The sequence below is a fragment of the Pinus tabuliformis genome, chromosome 8 (assembly GCF_031772625.1).
Source record: "Pinus tabuliformis cultivar Carrire ecotype Pingquan chromosome 8, CPIR1, whole genome shotgun sequence".
NCBI lineage: Eukaryota > Viridiplantae > Streptophyta > Pinopsida > Pinales > Pinaceae > Pinus > Pinus tabuliformis.
The window spans coordinates 88,987,899-89,006,630 of NC_142294.1; positions in this window are offsets into that span (position 1 = coordinate 88,987,899).

An 18,732-nucleotide genomic window follows, 5' to 3' on the forward strand; every position below is an offset into this window, starting at 1 on the left:
TGCCGAAGATGGCCAAGAACCTCTAGGCATTATGTCCAGATCTAACAGATTCAAACACTTTGGCAACAGATCGATCTCCTACCAAGACACATCCACAAAATTCGGAGGAAGACCCGATACAAATATTCATCAAAAGTATGGAGGGTAGACATATCTACTGGTGGCTTCATAATGAGATGAGGATCCAAGACATAAGGCATGAAACACAAGTCCACCTCGAAATCCCAGCAAACAATCAAAATTTGATTTATTCAGGACACAGTCTACAGGATAATCACACACTTTAGGATTATGGCATCATCAAAGATTCAATTATCATAATCAATCTGCGTCTAAGGGGCGAATGCTCTGGAACCAGCTCAAAGAGCACAGGCTCTTTTAAAGAAGCAGTCAAAGGAAAGGAAAGAGCCTAAACCCAACCAACAACATTGCCCGAATTACTAGGGCCTTACATCGTGGAACAAAAGCTGAGACTCTTGTCCTCACAGTCTCAATGCCGAAGGTAACTGATTTATATACAAATCTCTATAACAACGCAAATATATGTAGGTTTAATGGTTTTTGGCCAAAATCTGATGTTTTGCACCAATGGATATTTGATGCATGGTCACCTAAATGTGAAATATACCTATTCCCCAAGGGGTTTTTCATAGTCAGATTTAGCACAGCACAAGAATGAGAACACATCCTTAACAAGGGTCTATGGTTTTGGGGCAATGCTGGTCTCTTCATGACCCCTTGGTTCCCAGAGTTCGATGCCAACACTATGGTGGTATCAAAAATGCCAGTTTAGGTTAGGTTGCATAACCTTCCACTACACTTCTGGCATCATAATGTTTTAATGTCCATTGGGCAATCCCTGGGAAAGTTCCTAAAGATTGATGAGGACAAACTTACAAGGGGAATATTTGCTTTTGCCAAGATATGCGTAGAAGTAGATCCGAGCCAAGGATTACCAGACATTATTACATTGAACTTCAATAATACATAGTGGATACAACCATTAGACTATGAAAATATAGCTTTTTGATGTCGTGGATGTTTAGAAATAGGACACCTACATAATGCCTGTCCACGGGCCAAAAATGACCCAAAATGGAACAAAAAGCAACAAAAAAATCCAAAAGGGTGGCAGTATATAGAACCTCTAGAAGAAGAAGCAGAAACAACAGGAAACAAAGCAAAATCAGATACTCAAAAGGGCCAGAACAACACTCAAATGGAAAGGAAATACCCCACCAATCCCTACAACCCAGGGCCCTATAACCCTCTGAAGCAACAAGAGACACAAATGGAAGTAAGCGGCAATAAACGAGCTCATGTATCAGAAGGATCTGACTCCGACAAAGAATACCCAATAAGCACAAATGAAAATCAGCTGGCCATTATAACATCCACTCCCAACAATGGAGGTTGGCGAAAAGTGGAAAAGAAGAAAGGTAGAAAAGAATAGGCCAGCTGTAATTTTTTAATTTTTTTTGTGTCCTGCGAAAATGGGAACAACTCATATGCATATGCTTTTAGCATCTACAACATGTAATTTTGTCTCATGAATAAAATTACGATTTTTCCAAAGGGAAAAAATATCAAAGTATAGAATATAATTATAATAGCCACCTTAATATTTATTTTTTTGCAATAGAGATTTACATTAATTGATTATGCTATCTTCTTAATACATATGAATGTATATGATATAAATATTGTGGATGATTCATACTATTCACATTATAAATAGTCAAAATATAAACTTTCTCTTATTTAATGAAATAATGTTTTTTAATAAACCTTGTAAACAAGTAACCCAATAACTATGATCCAATAAACCCATAACTTGATAAATCTAAAAACACTAGCCTTGTCACACTCTGCTAACCTAGTAATCTTCATCAACATAGTCATCTTCATTATCATCAAAATATTTTCATCAACATCATTGTCATGAACTTCATTGGCATGGTCATCATCATTATCACCACCATTGTCGTTATGATGATGGTTGCACTTTATAAACTATAATTCCATCAAACTTGAGGGGCATGAAGTTATCCAACCAACTAATCCTTTAATTAGACGATGGTCATCATCATCATCACCATAATTTCCATCATCATCAATGATCTATTAGTCATTTTCATGATTATGATGATGTTATATTTTAACAGGCTCTATGCTAGATGGCCTATAAACCCATATCTATGTCACATATGTCCATTCAACCTATTAACCCCTTAATAAAACACCTCTTTTCATGTGTAGAACTTGCTAAATTTTCTAAACATGAGTGTACAACCCCTAAACCTTAACACTAACACATTTATTAACCCTAAAGATTAATATTCCTAATCTAGTAACCTATAAACCCTAATAGAATATAGTCCATGACTAGCACCCTAAATAACTAACGCAATAACCCAAACCCATTGATCCCATAACCAATAAATCATCTCACTACTCTATCTGATCCCACAAACCCTATCCAAACCCACTAACCAAAAAATCATCATTACCATATTTTTCATCATCATCATCGTCATGATCATTTCACTTATCTTCATAGTTAGCATCATCATTGTCGACATCCTCATCAACATTACTATCATTCTTATGCGATATTTATGACTCCGGACAAAAATATCTCCCTTAGATTTGGTGGCTAACTTAGAACAACAGAATGATAGAGGACCCAATGTTTTCCTTAAAGTAAGTAGATGAGGGGAAGAAACCTACTTGTGATATGTCATATGTTTCACTCCTTCTTTGGCTTGAATGCTCTAATCCTAGCTCCAACTACCAAAATTAGAACTCGCACAACCAGACAACACAAGCCAAGAAACTACGAGATCTATGTAGCATCATCTATCTACGTCAATCAACATATCAACATGGTATTGAAATATATGAAATAATGACATCACATATAGGAAAACAAAATAACTCTTTGTATTAATATCAATGGAGTGAGTTACTACCATAAATATGTGTTGATCTTGTAGAAGAGCTCCTCCAAGGTGTTGACTTGTCCTTCCTTTTTCACAAAGTGTATCTCCAATCACCCTAAATGCATGAAAGGATAAATCTCACAACAATAGAATAAGGGTAGAATCACTCTCCAAAATCCAACCCCTTGTGTATAGAAGGCTATAAATATATAGAGGAGTGAGGTAAGTTAGGAGTTCTTATCCTTTTACCAAACTTGGGATTGAGAACCACTCTTGATGGGAGAATGAGATCTAAGGATAAGGGATGGAAACTCCAAGGTAGAATATGATAGGATTCAACTGTTTTATCTGAGGTAAATGGTTACAAGAGATCCTAGAAGCTTCTGGAAATGGAGGCTTTGGGATTGTCTCTCCTTTTCTTGGATTTCTAGAACCAACACAGGTGAAAGGAGAGAAACTTGTAGGCAATCAACGCAGGTCACATTGGATAAACATGTAGGTGAACGCTATCTAGCAAGAGGCCAGGGTGTGTTGGTCCTAAAACTGGCTCAGATGATGCAGTTCAGGGTAGAAACTGTGGGGAATGAGAGAGTCATACATAGGGATTTGTGTAATGATGATGTAAATGGGGAATAGGATGCGAATGATCCCATTAGGAGGTTGATTGATTAGGTGTGACAAAATATCCAATAACAGAGTTCCCCCTAAAGCACACATTCATAGATGATGACTAATGATTGAAGTGCTTTACCTTGTGATAAGTCGGGATCAAGAACAACCGACAAGATTCATCTTTTGTTACAATACATTTACATCATGACATATTTTTTCTGAGGGAGGCATACCCATACTCAACTCATAAGCTAGCATAACACATGTATAATCATCAAAATACATGTCCACTGATGATCGATGGCGGACCCATGAATGGATCAATGTCAGTGTGATCATAGCCATCATACATACTGATCTTGTTGAAATATGGCAACAAGAATCTTCCAATTTAATTTTTCCTTGAATTAAATTGTGAACTAAAACCAAATTTAGTCTTAGTAGCTACTTGGAAATAAATAATTAATTTATTTTAAATTAATTAGTTGGAGAAATTCAAGTTAGAAGTCTTTCTGAAGTCATGCAAGAGTTATCCCTTAAATTAAGGAGATAAGATTGAGTTATATTGGAGTTGTAATTAGTTAACTCAGTTTACTAAGTTAAGTCCAGTTAAATTAGTTCCAAGCTGTTTGAGGAACTAATAGTGAGTTAATAGTCACTTGACACATTAATGCACTCAAGTAGTGCTACTCTAGTGAACTAAAGATTCCCTCATCAGAAACTCATGCATGTCTATTCTGAGAAAGTCCCAGTTGAGATTAGTGTTCAAGGACAGTGTACTATCAGTTGCATGTGTTTTCTCATGGAGAAAACTCATGCATGAAGGCAATGATTCATCCTTGAGGATTGCGTAGTTTTGAAGGCTTGTTTTTCACTTGGTAAAAGGCTAATCATCCACAAGGAACAGCGCAAGGAAATAGGAGCTTGGAGGGTAGAGAGGAAGGCTATAGAGAAGTTAAGATTGCCTGTGAGCATCTGTGAAGATTGTACTGAGCACTAGCTAGCTGTGAGAGCTAAGGCTTTGTATAATTCCTATGTATTTCCACCATGTGTGATAATACAATAGTGTGGGGTTTTTATCTAAGACTTTCCCCAAAAGTATTTTCATGTGTATTGTGCCATTGATTCTTCTTCTTTTGGTTATGTTGTTCATCTCGATCTGTAAGATTCCGTAAATTGATAGTATAAGTAGGTTATAGTATTCTGCCTTGATTTATATTACATTATCGAGTTAACCTTGTTAGTTTCGGTCTCGAAACCCTCCATCAGCGATCAAAGCTCTTTGCATTTGCATTAGTGGGTGTCTCATCAGTGTCAAATTTTGCATCCCGTTAAGCATGCCATAACCCTGATGGAGGAGCTGGTCTATTTATACCCCTCTTGGCTTTGCTGGATCAGGTCATATCAGTCATTAAGCTTTTTCAAGATTGTCTTGTTTTGTCTTGAGGTCAAAGTCCTAGGTCTAGGGTTTTGGTCATTTATCTCTGCAAGGTCATGTCTTTGAAAATCCATGAGTACTCAGCAGGCCAGAGGGAGGATTGTAAACATGTTTCTTCAATATTTTTATCTTGTACAGTGAACTTTCACCTTGGATTTAAAAACTCTGTTTTTAAAGACAAGGTCATTTTCTCAGTTTTTGTAAATAAATGATGAAATTTCAAAGGTCTTCAGCGGACAAAGTGCAACCCTGGTCCCCTTGCCAAGATCCCTCAGATGATCTACCTGCAAAAAGAATCAAGTCAAAGCACTCAATGAGTCAAATTTAGGATAAAGGAAACCAAAAGTCAGTGTTATAAAAGTGTCAAAGATAAACTTTAGAAAGTGAGTTTATGAATGAAATTTTTTCAAATGAAACTTATAAAAGCCCAAATTCCCTCCTTTCACTCTCATTGTGCATCCTAACGCTTGCAAGAGAGGTTTGAGAGAGCAATTGAGAGAAAGGAGCAAAGGCAGAGTGATTTCAGGCAGCAGAGAGGGGCGCGACCCGTCGAGCCAGGTGCGCGACCCGTTGGGCGTGGTGCGCGACCCGTTGAACTGTCTTGCTGCAAACTTCAAACAAATTCCCTCAAACGCCCTCCAAGCTATCAAATTGTTCGAGGTAGGTGCTCTAAACATGGAATGGTTGCTGGTTATGAATGGTGGATGTCATGAACATGTTAAATGATCAAAATTTTGCAAGTGAAACTCCTTTATATGGCTGCAATGTTAATGAGCAAACTGTGCTAGGGTTTGTGTTGTTTCAAGCTATTTTTCCCTTTGGTTTGTTTCCCTCCTTTCCCTTTCACTCACACTTATATGTTCATCTCTTTTCCCATATTATTTTACAAATGAAATGCAAATCTTTCCCCATCCCTAATCACTAAAAATGAAAACCCTATCCCTCTCCCAAAGCATCAAAAAACAAAATTCAAACCCTAATTTCCCTCCACCATATGCATGTGTAAATAAAACAAAAAATGTTGGTAAATATGTCAGCATGTTTTGTGCATAGTTTCCCTATTTCCCCTATTAATACATGTATGCATATTCCCATGTTCACTTTCATACATGTTTTTTCCCATATGCAATGATCTTTGCAAATGATTTCCCAATTATAAATATGTATTCCTATATGCATAATGATTTGCAACATTTCCCTTAAAAATTCCCTGTTATATTTATATATTCCCATTCCTTGTTAAAAGATCCCTCCCCTAACATTTCCCTCATGTCTTTTTCCCCTTGAAACAGCATAGAGTTCAACACTTTTTGCAGGCAGAGACAGCAGTTCAGTTTGTCCACTTTGCTCCTAAACCATGTCAGAAACCGAAACTTATGAGCAAAGTGATGACCATTCATCATCTACAGAGGTTGAGGTACAGAGGAGGCCTCGTAGGGGTGGTAAGGGTGGACATCATAAGCGAGAGGAGCCCACCTCTTTGGCAGAATTACAGGCTTGTCCTATGGCAGTCACTTGTTTTCAGTACATGCCTTGTTATCAGTTTTGTGAGAGGATCTCCCAGATTCAACATCACAGAGAGTTGGCCCGCCTCTTTGTTTTACATTTGCATGATGGACATGTCAATCTAGCAGGGGTAGATTTTACAGTGACACCCGAGGTGATCTCACATGCTACAGGGATACCGAATGTTGGTGAGGTGTGGCCTAAGTGCAAGTTGCTAGATACTGTTCACTTTGAGCCTTATGTTCGGCCACCATTCTTGAGACATTTAGCGAGTGTTTTTCCATTCAGGTTTCTCCGGAGCGAGTATGCTCCCATCATGAGGCTTATTATGCACTATTTTACCTGTGAGGGCAGATTTTCACAGGTGTACTCATATCACATTCGCCTCTTGATGCACTTCACCCGAGTGAGGATGATGAACATCCCGGTTTTCTTCTTTCAGAACATTCAGAAGATGGTGCCCATGTTGCAGAGGAAGACCCCGGCCCAGCAGTACAGGAGCTTATGTCATTATGGTTTGATTCAGCTCATAGTCTTGCATCAGTTGACACAGCAGGGTATCTCATGGGAGGAGTTTATCTCTCGTGAGTTTTTCACAGTGCCACCCCAGCCACATCATGAGGTCATTCATGAGGAGGGAGGACCATCTCAGCAGCCTGATAGTTCGGTCACCCGACATGTCAGCTCCACACCTCTGGTCACCTATCAGAAAGGCCCAAGGGCCTTATTTGCAGCAGCCAGGCAAGTACTATCTCCACAGCAGGTGGAAGGGGTCTCGCCTTCATCATCAGCACAGCGAGTGTTATCTCCACATCAGGTGGAAGGGGCCTCGCTTTCTTCACCAGCACAGGTACCACAGAGGGGCAAACAACCCATGATTCATGAGGGTCCATCAGGAGTCCCAGACACCGAGGTCATTGATCTTGAGGCTAGTTCTCCTAGCCGAGAGGCAAAGGAGATCATTCAGCATCTGAGAGTTGAAAATGATGCTTTGCAGAGGAGACTTGAGGGTGCCCAATGGACTATCACTTACCTGGAGCAGCGGAACAAACAGTTGGAGGAGGAGAAAGCACTTGATGAGTTATGGAGGATTCGTAGTGACCGAGTCTTGAACCGAAGAAGACCCGGTGATCCATTGCCTGCTGACCGAGAGTCTATGCTCATCCAGGTGAATGCATACTTAGAGAGGCTGTTGGCTAAGGCCAACCAAGAGAAAAAGCTGCTGAGGAATATGAAAAATCATTATTGGGCAAGGATGCATGTATGCAAAGCCAAAATGAAAGTTTTTCAAAGGAGGTTGACTAAGGCTCAAAAACAGAGAAAGAAGCCAAATCCCCTCCGTATCTTGGCTTAGGCTTCACTCAAGGATCATGGCACTCATTAGCCTAGCCACAGCTCAAATCCCAAAAAATTCTGAAAGTTTTGGGTAATTTTGGCAATTTTTGGAAATTTACAGGTTTTGGCTCCTCAACGGGTCTCACCCCCGGTGAGACCCTTTGTCATGGCAGCTCCTTTTTGCAAAAACTCAGCATTTCTAGGTTTTTTATGAAAAGTTACATATGCCTATGGATGGACTTGAGTTTTTTTGGAGTTTTGAGCCTCCAGAAGGTCAAAATACATGCAAAATTTGACTTTCTGCCCCTTTTTTGAGTTGCAGAAACCAGTCTTGGGAGAATTAAGTTTTGATAGGGAAAATGACCTCCAAATTCAAAAATTCTAGTTGGGTTGGAAAGTAGACTCGCAGACCTTTCCAACGAGCTATCCTGCACCCAATTCTGACACCTGCAAGTGCTACAAACAGAGCTCCAAAGGTGCGCGACCCGTCAGGCAAACTTTGCCAGATTTCACTGTACAGCTCGGAAAAGCACAGTTTGACTTGGTTTGACTTTTTGGGGTTGAAGATGATTATCTTTGATGTAATTTTTGTAACTCTAAGACACTTTTACCCTTTTGTAACTCTTCTAGAAGATTCATTCATGTAATGGGTAAATATGTGATGTATGAATTGGTTTCCAAGTTTATAGAGGCAAGTTGTTTTGACTGCCTAGTTTGTAGTGCTTAGTTTAGAAGTGGTTGAAACAGCTCCTAGGATAGTGAGCTCGACCCATGGAGGCAGGGAAAGAGGTTAGATCATCTATATTATGTACTTTCTTGCTCATTTTCATGGTTGGACTCTTGAGGGAGAAGCTATCATTGTATATTTTCACTGTATCCCTGCAATTTTTGGCTAAGGAAGACCAGGGTTTTGTAGTCATCTTTGGGATTCTTGTGGACTCATGTGTTGATGGTGTGTTTCTCAATGTTCTTGTAAGCTTTTTTATGTGATTCATTTCCTTTCTTTACTTCTGCACATTAAACAAATGAAGTGTTAAAGTATGAATTCATGCTAGCCATGCTCTGCTTTTAAATTTGTTTAATTTCAATGTTTTCTACTGTCTAAAGGGAATTCAAAGTCATTGTTTGCTCTCTTTAGCTCCTCATTTTTCATTCCTGATCATCCATCTCAATTTAAGGCATCAATACTGTTTCCTACCTCTCCCCAAGGAACCCCCTGCAGAAGCTGTGTCAAATCCCCGCACCCAAAATTGCAATTCCTCAAATTGCCACCAAAAACCCAAAAAACCCCAAATCAACCTTTTTAATCAATTTACTAGCCTAATATCAGTGTTACCTTGTTGGTCATCTCATCCCATTGAAGATCTGCCGAGATTGACCGGAGAGAGCCTTCTCCTGCCCCGTATGGCTAGCTACGAGGCTGAATGGTTTGATGTAGCCTTGAGGTTTACCTTTCTCAGCCTGAGGTGAAATTTCAAGCGCTAACAAACCTATCACATATCTTCTACATGGTATAAGAGATGTGAACAATATACTGAGAAGAATATTCAAATTTTGAAGTTCAGGGTTACAGGTGCAAATCGAATTCATATCATACTTCAAGGTTGGCCAATGGTGTTCTATGGCTTGAGACTCAATTATGCCTTGGAAGGTAGCTCGAATTACATAGCATGGAAAGATAGAATGGAGGATGTATTAGAAGACAATGGCTTGAAGGAATTCATTGATCAGGAAATCCCAAAGCCAGCTTCAACTAATGCACAAGAGTTGGCTGAGTGGAAGAAGTGTGTGGCAAAGGCGAGACAGATCATCCTTGAGGGTGTTCGAGACCATATTGTCTCGAGCCTCCATGGGAAGGATACTCCATTTTCAATGTGGAATACATTGAAGGACCTCTACCAAAATAGTAGCGACCAGAGGAAATTGGTGCTCAAGGATAAGCTTTGAAGAATCAAGATGGAGAAGGGTGATACTATTTCCACATATCTGAACAAGCTTAGCACCTGCAGAGATGAGCTTGGCAGTGTGGTAATAACTACTGCCGATGATGATATGGTGAGCCTCGCTCTCCTTGGCCTTCCAAAGAGTTGGAATATCTACCAAGACTCCGTGAATGGAAGGGAGAAATTGCCGAATTGGGAACGACTGTGGTCGGATCTTATGCAGGAGGAGATCAGGAGGAGCACACGAGATGGTTCTTCATCCAAGAATGATGATGAATAAAATCTGGCTTTAGCAAGTAAGGCAAGGAAAGGGAAGGGGAAGGCTTCCCATTTCAAATCAAATTCTTCTCATGGAGGGAAGAAGGGTGACATGTCTAAAGTAGTATGCTTTAATTGTAAAAAGATGGGACATTATGTGACTAATTTCCCATCGAAGAAGTCCAAGAAGGGATCCTCGGAAGGATCAGAAGGTGAGGCATTAGCCTCTCAATTGGAAATGGACTTTACCCTCATCGCATGCGTGGTGTCATCAATGATGGGTTGTGTCTGGTATCATGACAGTGGAGCCTCATTCCACATGACCGGTGATAAAAATTTATTCAGTGCCTTGGAGGAGAAAGACCTCAAGATGTGCATAGAGATAGGTGAGGATGGAAGGTATAGTGTTTCAAAAGTGGGCACGGTTGCTTGTGAGAGGGAGCATGGAGCTCCTCTCACCTTGACAGATGTGATGTATGTGCCTGGACTGAAGAAGAACTTTGTATCGGTCACGATGTTGGAGGACAAAGGCTACGATGTTTTCTTCAGTAAAGGAAAGGCGTTCACATAGCCATGGGTCAAACCAAGAGGATAGGGATTCGGGTGAAGAATATCTATAAACTAGAGGTAGATGATTGTGCAGCATTGAGTACGAAATCAGAATTGGTGCAAAGCCAAGACATTGGTGAGTTGTGGCACAGGCGGTTGGGCCATTTGCATCATGGGGCTTTGAAAATAATGCAGCAGGTATCTACAGGACTTCCCAAAGGTAAACTTGAGCAAGTTGACACATGCAAAGGTTGTACCTTGGGAAAGTACACCAAGTCTTTCTTTCATGATCGAGACAGTCGAGCAGAGGCTATCTAAGAGTGAGTTCATACTAATTTGTGTGGACCATTCTTGACGACATCCACAATGAAGAAAATGTATTATGTGATTTTCAGTGATGATAAATACTAGATTTATTTCATGCAGAAGAAGGACCAAACCTTCACAAAGTTTTGCGAGTTCAAAGCTTTGGTCGAGAAAGAGTCAGGGAAGAAGATCGAGGCCTTGAGAAGCGAAAACGGTGGAGAATATGTCTCTCAATATTTTAAGGACTTCTGTGCAGCAGAAGGAATTAAATGAGAGTTGACAGCACCTCATAACCCATAGCAAAATGGGGTGGTCAAGAGCAAGAACAGAACTATTGTAGGGGCATCACAGGCAATGCTGCATGACCAAGGCCTACCATTTCACTTGCGGGCTGAGCATGCAACACAACGGTCTATTTGCAGAATAGAAGCCCACATCACATACTTGGGATGAAGACACCAAAGGAAGCGTTCTCCCATAAGAGACCAGAAGTGGGTCACTTCAGGATATTTGGCTCATCGGTATAGTTCCATGTGACAAAGGATTCATGGAAGAAGCTTGAGCTGACAAGAGAGTTGGGGATATTTGTGGGGTACATTGATACACCTCAAAAATATCAGGTGTACTTGCCTACCAGTCGGAGGACAGTGGTTCAAAGAGATCTCAAGTTTGAGGAGCAGAAGGTCATGCGAGTTTCCTTTGAGAGGGAGCTCCAACTACAGGCTGTGGAGGAACTATTGGTTCCTAAGGAGGAGGAGCCTCAGAATGATGCAGAGCAACCGCATGCAGAGGTTCTAGGAGTGGATACATCCACTCAAGCATAGTCTTCCAAAGATGGACGGAAATGCACAAGAGAAGCTGATAGATTGTTGGAGGATGTGAGAGAGAATGTGGGAGCACCATCTTCTCAGCGTAGATAGAGGAGGTCACCTGAGAGGTACACTGCATACATGGCCCTTGTTGGAGAATGTGTTGAGACCGAGCCATCTTCCTTTGAGGAAGCAGTGCAGCAACTAATTTTGGTTGATGCTATGGTGGAGGAGTATGACTCCATAGTTTGTAAAAATGTTTGGGACGTGGTTCTGAGACCGGAGAACAAGTCAATTGTGAGTTCCCGTTGGCTTTACAAGGTAAAGCAAGTTGTTGATGGTAGTGTGGAGAAGTATAAGGAAAGATTTGTTGCTCATGGCTTTTCACAGGTCGAGGGGATCGATATCCGATATCATCATCTGAGAGACTGTGTAGCGAGGAGGATCATGTTGATGCAGTATATTTCGACAGAGCAGCAAGATGTTGACATTTTGACAAAGGCATTGTCAAAGTGTAAATCCGAGTTCCATAGAGTCAAGATCGGGGTGGCAGATAATACCTTTCTTATTGAGAGGGAGTGTTGAAATATGGCAACAAGAATATTCCAATTTAATTTGTCCTTGAATTAAATTGTGAATTAAAATCGAATTTTGTCTTAACAACTAGTTGGAAATAAATAATTTATTTATTTTAAATTAATTAGTTGGAGAAATTCAAGTTAGAAGTCTTTCTGAAGTCATGCAAGAGTTATCCCTTAAATTAAGGAGATAATATTGAGATATATTTGAGTTGTAATTAGTTAACTTAGTTTACTAAGTTAAGTTCAGTTAAATTAGTTCCAAATTGTTTGAGGAACTAACAGTGAGTTAATAGTCAGTTGATGCATTAATGCACTCAACTAGTGCTACTCCAGTTAACTGAAGATTCCCTCATCAGAAACTCATTCATGTCTATTCTGAGAAAGACCCAGTTGATATTAATGTTCAAGGATAGTGCATTTTCAGTTGCATGTGTTTTTTCATGGAGAAAACTCATGCATGCAGCCAAGGATTCATCCTTGACGATTGTGCAATTTTGAAGGCTTTTTTTCACTTGGTAAAAGGCTAATCATCCACAAGGAACAACGCAAGGAAATAGGAGCTTGGAGGGCAGAGAGGAAGGCTGGAGAGAAGCTAAGATTTCCTGTGAGCATCTGTGAGGATTGTACTAAGAGCTGGCTAGTTGTGAGAGCTAAGGCTTTATATAATTCCCATGTATTTCCACCATGTATGATAATACAATAGTGTGGGGTTTTTATCTGAGACTTTCCACAAAAGTATTTTCATGTTTATTGTGCCATTGATTCTTCTTCTTCTAGTTATATTGTTCAGCTCGATCTGTAAGCTTCCGCAAATTGATAGTAGAAGTAGGTTATAGTATTCTGCTTTGATTTATATTGCATTATCGAGTTAACCTATCACAGATTTTCTACAGATCTCTATATAATCCTGAAATCGCAACCCAAATGGTGGATACTATATCTAGGGTCTTCTATCTCGTTCACACGACCAATCAACGTATGAGTCTAACCATGTGAATTAATGAGATGAAGTCAAACATGGTAGACACCATACGATTACTGGACAATGATGTAATCCAATAATAGACGCGAGAGAAAGAACCAATGATGTTAATTACTCTCAAGGTAATCAATTACAATCCGTATGGTGTGAATAAATGAGTTGATGTAGAACACCACACAAAATATTTCATTTAAAGGCCAATGATGTAAACCTATTTCCAAGAGTGAGGACACTTTCCATTGATGTATGCAAGCAGCAAGATACCAAGGGGTGATTATAACTCAACTTCTTGGATAACGTGTTGATGTCGACAGGAAGAAACCCATCGCAAGAGGGCCTTGATGTATCCACTATCAACGACACGAAACAAGTATGGTGATTGAGACAGAATGATCAGAATGATGTTGATATGGAATTGGATCAGGAAAGGAAAACATAGAATGAAGGATTAAGAGTATTGTAATGGATACAAGTTTAATGACTTCTCTTGAACATAGCGGAGACACTGAAATGGATTTGGCAGCATTGACCCAATACCGAAATGGAGGTTCTGTGAAGGTATGATGTATCGAAAGACAAGTATATTATCCAACCTAATAGCCATGAAGATGAAGTGGAAGAGTGTCGTGTTCAAGGGCGACTCGCTGCCATTAACAAATGGATACCTTGTTTTCCCAATTTCCCCAACCATACTAGTCAGTACCTCTTTATATTTTAACAATCTTGAGGAGGATAACATATGCTTGATCTGTAAGTCCATCCTTCAGATGAATCCATCTGAGTATATTTAACTAACCCTAGCAAGGAGTGGTTCGACCTTGTCATGTTCAAAAATTCCATTGTTGTTTTGCGTTTTAACAAGTCTAGAAAAGGTAAAACTCAACTTCTTTTTCATGTTTAGAGAGTTTGAAAAAGAGGCGAAAAAAGAAAACCCTAGATGTCCCTTTTCGTAGGTAGTCCCTTATGTCTGAAAAGGTAGAAAACAATACGCAGGAGAATCTCTTAGCCATTTTCGACTAAGTTATTCCTTTTTCATTGATAGTCTATCTCAGTCCGGAAAAGGGGTAAAATTATACTGAGTAGATGTCTTTTCATTTACTTTTATGAGTTTGAAAAGAAAAGTGCTCAACAATTTTTTCATGTTTTGGGAGTTAAAAAGAGATGAAAGAGGACTTCAAGGGGTTCCTTTTTCGTAGGTTCACAGAGTCCAAAAAAAGAGATAAAAATGTACTCTTCAGTCAAAATCCCCTTTGTAAAGCACATAAAATTCATTAACGTTTGTCGACCTGCTTGGAACAACAGAGAAAGGATTAAGCATACCAATTTCATAGTAAAAATGAATCATTACTAGGTCAAAACATAAAATATGAATAAAATAATGAAAAATATGACTATATATAGTCAAAATGATTGTTCATTTTTACCATTTCACAATTACTGCTAATAGTGAGACTTCTAAGTACTTTTTCCCTCGATCTTCAGCAACTAATTGCGGCCAATCCAGTGGACGATTTCCAGTACCGTTGCTTCTAGGTAGGAGCTAAAACCTTTCTGTTCCTTTCAGTGGTTCCATTCTGTGATTTCAAGAAAAAATTATAAGTTTTTGAGGGCCCTTGGAATCCTAAAATTTTCCCTAGGACCAATGCAGGCCCAGAGGCTCGAAAAGTTCCTTGCACCTAAGCAGTCATGCATTGCAAGAAAAGGTGCAATGCTCTGGTTTTCTCTTCTGGGCTACGTTGGGTTCAAATCTAAATCTTGTTTATCAGTTTTCCCTTAAAATTTGACAAGTTTTTTGCATGAAAAGGATCCTAATGAATCTCTTGTTGATGTTTCATGGGTTCATCAACAAAAATGGCTTTCATATAGAGAGAAAGAGAACATAGGGAACAACATTTAAATGCAGCAAATGATCTTGCTACCATCCAAGAACTAAAGAACTTTGGATTACTAAAATTACTTTTTCTTCCTCGTATGAGGCAACAGATGGAGTTGTTGAAATACCTTGTTCGTTCATGGGATGTTTAGGCACAAGAATTCAGATTTTCAGAACATCTTCTTGAGATAAAGGTAGAGGATATCTACTTTCTGACAGGGTTGTCCAGGAGGGGTTCCCCCATACTCTCCTAGGTGGGAGAAGTGCTAGGGAGATAGTGAAAGATTATATCTCCACCTATTGTAGACCTTAATCTCAACCAACAAAGCATTAGGGGATTTTTGAGGTCTAAAATGGGCCTCCTAAGGAAATTATAAAATAATAGTGGAAATAATAAAATAAGATTAGATTACATCATCAAATTTTAGAGGGGAAAAAGACAAAACTATTTTTTCAACTCATGTTTTCAACTTATCTCCATACGGGTTTACTCAGATTTCTTGTAGAGACACTCATTGGATGAAAAAGTTTATTCCTCATCCAAGGAGTACCCATGTTGCATACTTTTGATCGACCCTGCTACATGAAAAATGAGAAATACATGAAAAACGTGATTGCAATCACGTTTTTTCATGTATTTCTATTTTTTCGTGTAGTAGGGTCCATCAAAAGTATGCAACATGGGTACTCCTTGGATTAGGAATTAAAATTTTCATCCAACGAGCACTCCCACTCAAAATTTGAGTAAGAACTTATGGAGATAAGTTGAAAATGTGAGTTGAAAAAGTAGTTTTATTATTTTATTATCTTTTAATCTTTGTATTTTTTTACTCCAAAAATGGTGAATAATCCCCTATGGTTGACATCATCATCTTGAATCCTATTGATTCTTATAAAATTTATTTTGGTTGTACATTTTTCTTAGGAGGCCCATTTTAGACCTAAAAAATCCCCTAATGGATGGAAAGATCAGTATAAAATATGTGACTCGGTTACCTTTGAGAATGATCCTATTAATTATCGCAAGATTGACAAGTAGTTACACATTGCATGTCACAAGCAGATCATATATGAAATATGGACTGGAGTTTCTGGAGCCAACACTCTTCAACAAGAGTGAGTGAGTTTTGGTCAACATGAAAGAACAACTAACTAAGGCAAAAGAGGGAAAGCTAAAGAACTTTGGATACAATGTGATATTAGTTTCATTTGCATTAGAATGGGTTCCATTACTTTAACCTCAACATGTCATACTCGAGCCTATCTATCTGAGGGTGTCACCGATGAGGAGGTGGATAAATCACATGTCGTGACATGTAGGGCCGTCAGTGATCAAATTTTCACCATGTAGAAATTATGACTGTAGATTAACCTGATTATGCAATATAACTAAAGCAAAATACTTAATCTACTTCTACAATCAAACTTGCAGAAGCTTAATAGATTTGAGCAAGATAAAGTAGAAAACATATAACAGAGAAGAAGAATCAATACACATGAAACACAGAAGAATACTCTATGGGAAGCCTCAGCTAAAAACCCCGCTATCTGTATTATCAAACAAGTGGAAATATCTCAGGATTACACATAGCTTTAGCTCTCACAGCTATCCAACTCTCAGTATAATCCCTTACTGTTGCTCATAGATAGAATAGACTATTCATATGCCTTCTCCTCTGCCCTCCAAGCCTCCTATTTCCTTGCGCAATTTTCCCTGGGTGATCCAGCTGTAACCTTGTGTGACACCGATCTCATACACAGCTCCACAACACTGTAAAACTACGCAAATCTCAAGGAATGAATTCCTTCTACATGCAAGAGATTTTCTTATAGGAAAATTCTTGCAACTAATAGTACATTGTCCCTATCTTTAATCTCAAATGGGTATTTGTCTGAATAGACATGCATGAGTTATTTATGAGAGAAAATTCAATTATATGGAGTACACTAGCTGCATGTATGCATGCATTAACTGACTGAACTCACAATTAGTTCCTAAAACTATTTGGAACTAATTTAACTGGACTTAACTCAGTTAACTAAGCTAATTAATTACATCTCAAATACAACTCATCCTTATCTCCTTAATTAAGGGATAACCTCCTTAATTTAAGGGATAACTGTTGCATGACTTCACAAAGACTTCTAGCTTGAATTTCTCCAACTAATTAACTCAAGATGAATTAATTAATTATTTTCCAAGTAGCTGGTAAGACTAAATTCGAATTTTAATTCTCAATTTTAATTCAAGGAAAAATTAAAATTGGAATATTCTTGTTGCCACATTTCAACACTCCCACTCAACAAGAAAGGGATTATCTGCCACCCTGATCATGTCTCTATGGAACTCAAATTTACACTTTGACAATGCCTTAATCAAAATGTTAGCATCTTGCTCCTCGATCGAAATATACTACAACAACGTGATCCTCCTCGCCACACAGTCTCTAAGATGATGATACCAAATGTCGATGTGCTTGGACCTGTCATGAAAGACTGGATTCTCAGAGACTTTGATAGAACTCTGATTATCACAATAGATCACAGTTGGATCCATCCTCTGATCAAACAAACCAACTATAATTTTCTGCATCTAGATGGCCTCACACACTGCTTGACTTGCAACCATGTATTCAACCTCTGCTGAGGTGCAACTGACCTCTATTTCCTGATATACCAAGAAACTGCAGCTGACCCAAGGTTGAAAATTCCTCCTGATGTGCTCTTCCGATCTGATGGATTCCCTGCCCAATCTGCATCAGTGAATCCCTATAGCTTCACTCCCTCTGTCCGTCTATACCATAATCCATACTAATATGTGCCTCTGAGGTATCTCAAAACATGCTTAGCCACCTTCCAAAACATCTTGGTAGGCTGAACCATTGTTTCACTCAGATGGTTCACTGCATAGCACAAATATGGTTGTGTGTTCACTAAGTACATCAGTGAACCCACAGGCTGCCTATACACAGTAGCTTCTACTACTTCTCCTGAAGCAGCATCCTCCTTCCTCCAGTTACTTGCTAGAGGAGTTTGCATGGGCTTGCATTTCTCCATGTGGAATCTCCTGAGTATCTCATTGTCATACATGCCCTAAGACACAAACAACTCCCCATCCTTCTTCCATACTTCCATGCCAAGGAAGTAATGCATGAGACCCATGTCTTTCATCTCAAATTCTCTTGCAAGGTCCCCCTTGAAAGACATGATCAACTGATCATCACTTGTTAATATGAGATCATCAACATAAAGAACAATGATCAATGGCTTATTTTCACAATGATGTGATATAGGTTAGCATCCGCTTCACTCTTTGTGAAGCCCAACCCGGTGAAGTAGTTGTAGATCCTGGTGTACCAAGCACAAGGTGCTTGCTTCAGCCCGTACAAAGCTCTCTTGAGTCGACACACATGCGAATCACGATCGAAGGTCTCAAAACCTTCCGGCTGCTCTATGTACACTTCTTCCTCAAGATTTCCATTGAGGAATGCAATCTTCACATCCATCTGATGGATCTTCCAACCCACCTGTGCTGATAGTGCCAACATTGATATGATAGATGAGTACCTTGCTACAAGAGAAAAAGTCTCATCATAGT